Source organism: Phocoena sinus, chromosome 12 (assembly GCF_008692025.1).
Source record: "Phocoena sinus isolate mPhoSin1 chromosome 12, mPhoSin1.pri, whole genome shotgun sequence".
NCBI lineage: Eukaryota > Metazoa > Chordata > Mammalia > Artiodactyla > Phocoenidae > Phocoena > Phocoena sinus.
Genome location: NC_045774.1, coordinates 53,357,467 through 53,364,108, shown reverse-complemented (window position 1 = coordinate 53,364,108; position 6,642 = coordinate 53,357,467). Strand labels below are relative to the sequence as shown.

Below are 6,642 nucleotides of genomic sequence, written 5' to 3'. Positions count from 1 at the left end.
ACTTAATAATATATCCTGAACATCTTCCCAAGGTCATCTGTGTAGCAGCATCTCATTCTTTTTAATAACTGTATAGCAATTCACTGAACGGATTTGTCATCATTTTGTTATGTGTTCCCTTATTATGGAGCAATTTATATTGTTTTCAGGTTGGGGTTTGTTGTTTTTTTTTTTTTTTGTCTTTTAAGCAAAGCTGGAATGGTATCTTTACAACTATGTCTTTATCCATTTGTAAAATAAGATTCCTAGAAGTGGAACTGTAAGATCGTAGAGGATTCACATTTTTATATTGAAAGAAAATTTCAAACTGCCCTCTAAAAAGGGTTATGCTGATTTACTTTCTCAAAGAAATCATTTTAAATGGGGGGCAGGGGGAAGAAATGACCTAGATTTTTAGTGCCACTGACATTTACTCACATGATGTTAAGAGATTTCAGATACATTACCCCCAGGGGTCACTACTCTATCCTAGGAAGTGGGCAGAACAGAAATTGTGAGGTCATTTTCCTGCTGAGACATCTGGGAGTAGAGAGGCTGGGCCATCTGCACACGGCCACACTGGCACCCGACATGGGTGAGAAAGGTAGAGGTGAAGGCCATGGGCTCTGACGACAGACTGTTGGAGTTCAAATCTTGCCTCTTTTTTGCATCTGATGACATGGGCTTCACTTCTCTGTGATGGTTAACTTTACAGGTCAACTTGGCTAGGCCACAGTCCCCATGTATTTAGTCAATATCAGTCTCAACGTTGCTCTGAAGGTATTCTTTAGATGTGATTAACACGTGAATCAGTGGACTCTGAGTAAAGCAGGTTACCTTCCATAATGTGGGTGGGCCTCATCCAATCAATTGAAAACCTTAAGAGAAAGACTGAGGTCCCCCGAGAAAGAAGAAATTTGTCCTCCAGACTCAAGCTGCAACATCAACTCTTCTGTTTCTCAGCTGGCCGGTCTGCCCTGCAGATTTTGGACCGGCCAGTCCCAACAATTGCATGAGCCAATTCCTTAAAATAAATGTCTGGATAGATACATAGGTTAGATAGATAGATAGACAGATAGATAGGGAAAGATAGAGTTGGACACACACACACACACACACACACACACACCCTATTAGTTCTGTTTCTCCAGAGACACCTAATATTGATACATTCTCTAAACCTCAGTTTCCTCATCTATAAAGTGGTGACAACACTACTTACTTTGTGAGATTATGAAATGAAATAATCCATATTAATGTGGATGGGCCTCATCGAATCAGTTGAAACCCTTAATGAAAAGACTGGGGTCCCTAAGAAAGAGGAAATTCAGCCTCCAGACGGCCCTCCGACTCAAGCTGCCACATCATTTGCCACTGCCAGGCATATGGTCTGGAGTCCATACATGTTGACTATGATTTTTAGCTAAATGAGCTTGAACCCACTGCTCTGTTCATTACCACCCTCCTCCTCCCCCTTCCCAACACACACGCCCTCTCACACACATTCACATTCACTCACATTCTCACACACACTTACACACAAGACCCTCTGAAAAACTCGGAGCACAAGCCCTTCCGTTTACAGACAAGACATAGAAGGAAGCCCAAGCTATGAAGAGACACATTCAAGAGATTTCTGAGCAAGGTTGAAACCCGAAGTGAGACCATGTCTATCTTCTGGAGGTTTGTTCCCTAGGCAGCCCTGCCTCCCCACCATGAGCTGGGAATTGCCAGTTGCATTCGTTTAAGCTGTTTGCTTCCCAGCCCACATAGGATATGGGCCTTGATCTCTGCATCACACAGTAGTGATGCCATGAGACTTTCATTTCTTCTGCTATGTGTCACCTTTAGTCAGGACTCTCATTGTGTCTCCTTCTTCTCCCCTGGGTTTCACTTCAGTCAGTCATACAGCAAAAGGCAGGAGGAGAGGGGGAGGAAAACTAGAGAAGGAAACATGTATCAGTGACATACTCAGCAGCTAAGCCATTACCTAAAAGCAGACAGGCCACTGCTCCACTTTGGCCCAAAGGAAGCAGGTAGGTTTCCACCACCTTTATTTTGTGATGACAGCAGGCCTGATGGAGTTAGAGCTAGTGTTGGCCCCGGGTTGCTTGTTCTCCTAGCTATAGATGGTCCTGTGTGGCCAGCAACACGTTCTGAGTCACACTCGCTCCGGCTTTGGCTTTGTGCTTTCAAAGATGCTGCGAGTATGTCTCGCTACGATCGGTCTTCAAGCAGGCGGGCTTCCCAGAATATGTCCAAATATGAAGAAGAAATTTGAAAATCGATTCTTGGTTCAATTGCCAACCCAGAGTGACATTCAAGAGAGGCTCAAATGAAAATTTATTCATAAATATGAGTATATCTTAGGGAACACATCATGGCTAATTGAAATGGCATTTTGGTATCTTCAAATTCATTGCAGATATGGAGGTGACCACTCTCCTTGCCTGGAAGTCACATCCTGAGCAGACAGAGTGGAGGCGTGGAGGGAGATGCACATGCCCATATTTGCAGTAGATCCACCGAAAAGTACCTCTCCATCTGATGCTCAGAAACTTAAGTTTGAGGGCAAAACGTTGAGAAATATTAAATGGCCTTATTTATTGCTTGTCAACACCAACAGCGCTCAGGAGAAACTTAATACGCTCTCGTAAAATGAACTCAATTGGTAAATAAACGTTATGAATTGTGAACAGGCTTTGAAAGGCTTAAACCTTTCCCTAGTGAATACATTTCTGTTAATAATATTGCAGCTCTTAGCAAAACTCATTAAAATTAAGTCTTTTGACGAAGATCATCCTTGTGACTATGTGTAAGTCAACTAAAAGTCCATAACTAATCCATGGTGTGGTGGAATGAATTTGGACTGGGCTGGAGGCCAGATACCTATGTCTTTGTTTACTTGTTTGTTACGACTCCTCAGTGGCCCTGGCACTTGTACAGTCTCAGAGCCCGTGTGTGGCCAACTCCTCTCTTGTAAATTGAGCTGGATAAGCTATTTCCCAAACTGGAAATACGACGAGGGTAACATCTCTTTTTTATTACTTCTTTTAAAATTTAACCTGCTCTGCTAACCAGCCATCTGGTAAGTCCTTCTTGAGTAGTATCCAGAAAATGAGCAAGAAGTCCAGGGGCATCTGCAGGTCCAAAATGGTGCGGAGACCTGGAGTCTGACAAAGTCACAAACGAGGTCGCCACTCAGTGTCACAGAGACGCTCTGTGTACTTTGCTCTCAGTCCTACATGCTAAGACTGGTCATTCTTGCCCACTGAGTCAGGACTGCCCAGCCCAGGGGGCAGGACTCACTCAGGTCTTCGCTGGTAAGCTCCCCAGCTTACTGTCACATACTACCTCCAAAGAGTACCCACTGTGCTAGGGAGGCTGTGGGTAAATGAGATTCCTAGGGCTTCCGCAACAAAGCATTACAAGCTGGGTGGCTGAAACCAGGCGTCCTTAACCCCCAGGCCACAGACCAGTATGGGGCCACACAGCCTGTTACTGAACTGGCTGCACAGCAGGAGGCGAGCCGCAGGCCAGCGAGCGGAGCTTCATCTGCCGCTCCCCATCGCTGGCGTTACCACCTGAACCACCCCCCACCCCATCCGTGGAAAAACTGTCGCCCAAGAAACCCGTCCCTGGTGCCAAAAAGGACGGGGACCGCTGGCTTAAGCAACAGAAGTTTATTGTCTCACAGTTCTGGAGGCTAGATGTTTGAGATCAAGATGTTGGCTGGCTTGGTTCCTTCTGAGGGCTGGGAGGGAGGCTCTGTTCCAGGACTCTCTCCTAGCTTCTGGTGGCTTCATGTGATCCTTGGCTTTCCGATGGCATTCTCCCTGGGTCTTCACATTGTCTTCCTCTACATGTCTATCTCTGTGTCCCAATTTCCCCTTTTATAAGGACACCAATCCTATTGGATTAGGGCCCACCGTAATAACCTCATTTGGACTTGCTTTTATAAAGACACTATTTCCAATAAGGTCACATTCACAGGTACTGGGAGTTGGGACTTTAACACCTTTTGGGGGAATGCAATTTAACCCATACCACTGGGTCAAAATGAACATCCATGTTCAGTCAAACCAAATGCTGGAGCTTCAACTCCAACATGGACCCACCACACCGGGTCTCCCAGAAACACTAGAAGCAGGGGTTGTGGTTCTGATTCTTCCTCTCACAGAAGACCCTTTGCTTCCTAGGTATAAAAGTCCACCCCCTCCTCTAAGACAGGATTATTATACCAGGCATCCCCATTGTCTTCAAAGCACTGCAATATTTTACCCCCAAGTAATGGCTGTGATGATTCGACGTACATTTCCAAAACTAAGGGGACTGTGACAGGACATACTTCTCAGCTTCGCTCAACTTTAAAAATCTCTACATAAAATAAAGATAGTGGTGTCTGTTTTGACCACTTCATAAAACTGCAAAGACCATATAAGATGTTAGGGAAGAAAAAAAACACAATAAACCCTAAAGAATACCTCAAGTAAACCTTTATCATAGAGCAGGCGTTGCCGAACTTTCTCTGTGGACCAGATAGTAAATACTTTGGGCTTTTTGGCCCAGGAGGCAAAACAGGGAGGGATATTATGCAGATACTTATATAGTTTTAAAACCACGTAAAAATATGAAAACTATTCTGAGGCTGTACAAACACAAGCAATGGGCCTGCTTTGGTCCTAGGACTGCCCTTTGCCAACTCTTGTTATAAAGGATTCTTTAACTGGAAAAAAAATTAATCCTCGTCTGATTACTTCTATTTGACTGAGGTAATTTCATCATCTTAGTTTTCACCAGTCCCTCCCCCACTGATATTTTGAATGTTTTCTTATTAATACACTCCATTCACTTTACACCTAAACTGAGTTGTGTGTTCTGTAAATTACTTTGCACAAGCAGCTCAGGAAAGAGCCGGAGTGTGTGAAGACAGGGGATCCTGGTTTGTTTCTTCTACATCTCCCAACAGCCAAAGCAATGTTTGTCGGAGAGTCATTTATACAAATTGAACCTCATAAAAATCCTCATACGGGACCTTCCCAAACTATACCCATTGTTCTAAGCCGATTGCCAGCTCTCACTCCTCCAGCTATTCCAGTCCATCCTGACGGCCACCTTTTCTGCTTTCCCACTGAATGCATAATCCATGCCACATAATTTACAAGTTAACCCTTGATGCATTCTCACGTTCCTTTTGACTCTTCGATAAGACCAGAAACACTCCAAGAAAGGAACTGCTTATTTTTCTTTCCCTTGGAAACTAATTAACTCCATGCTAAGCCCAATCAGAGGCTGTGGGTTCCCCGATGGGCAGGACCGGCTGCTGCCCTGGTACTCTTTTATGGACTAGGCTGGGTCACTGTCCTCCCACCTCTCTGGCCCAGAGCTTCTCACCAAGGCCTGACTACACTGAATCAACAGTGATGCCATCCATGTGGGCACCAAAACTCCAGAGCTCAAAGAAGGGAACTGGTCCCCACCACTCCAGCCATGGCTGGAAGCCAGGAATCGGTACTGACCTCAAAACTGATAAATTAGAAAAAATATTAATAACTGAAAGATTTTCTTCATCACAAAGGTTTTTTTTTTAAGTCTCATACGGGTACTTTATAATGAACAGTAATATAGTATATATACTCCTTTTAGGTTTTATGCAAACTGTACTTTTTTAAAGTTGCTCTGATCTGATTTTTTTTTTTTAATTTTATTGAAGTATAGTTGATTACAATGTTGTGTTTAATTTCTGCTGTACAGCAAAGTGATTCCATTATGGTTTGTACAGGGTCTTGAATATAGTTCTCTGTGCTATACAACAGGACCTTGTTTATCCATCCTATGCATAATAGTCTGCATCCAGCACAAAGTTTTAGAGAACATGAACCAAGTTTATTGCCTAACTTGTACCCTCTCGAAATATATGAATTTCTATAATAAAGGGGAAAGCCCAGCATCTCCCATTTCACTTCAGTCTCCTCACTTGGCATCTTCTTTCTTAGAAGATATTGCAGTAATCACTATAACATTTTGAATATTAGGGGACTTCCCTGGTGGTCCAGTGGTTAGGACTCCGCCCTTCCACTGCAGGGGACCCAGGTTCGATCCCTGGCTGGGGAACTAAGATCCCGCATGACGCACCAGCGTGGATTAAGAAAAAAAAAGGAATAAAATTTTGAAAATTAGTAGCCTGATCCTTACTATATAGTATAAGTCCCACAGCAGTGACCAATATTTCGAAGGTTGTCAAAGGAGGGGCTTAAAGCGCCAGACCAATCTGTTTTCCTTGAGGGATGACTGCAGTGCAAGATTAATAAAATACTCCAAGATGTGGTAAGAATAGGTGACATCACCACGCCTTGGGTGCGGGGGAAGCCACCTGGCACGGGCACCCGTCTTGCCCCACCCCTGAGGTGTGGCAGAACACCACAGTATCGTCACACCTTCTGAGTGTGACGGCTCAGTGAAAACCAAACACTTCCAAAGGCGAAGGAAGGAAATCAATAGAGGCGCCTCAGGAAGTGATACTGGAAAATGATGTGGTGCTCCCAGAGGGTTTTCACTGCCAGTGAGGAAACACAATGAAAAAGACCACTCTTTGAAGGGATGGGGCACCCTTGCCAAGGGCGCGTGTGCACCCCCACAGCCTTGATTTTTGAGTAGCTTTTT

The 6,642-nt window shown here is 44.2% G+C and overlaps 1 non-coding gene across 1 annotated transcript; it reads left to right on the top strand.

The window, feature by feature from the left end:
- The first annotated feature begins 6,020 nt into the window (after positions 1 to 6,020).
- On the top strand, positions 6,021 to 6,093 carry TRNAG-UCC. Its single transcript has one exon. It is a non-coding gene; the product is annotated as a tRNA-Gly (tRNA).
- Positions 6,094 to 6,642: the final 549 nt, after the last annotated feature.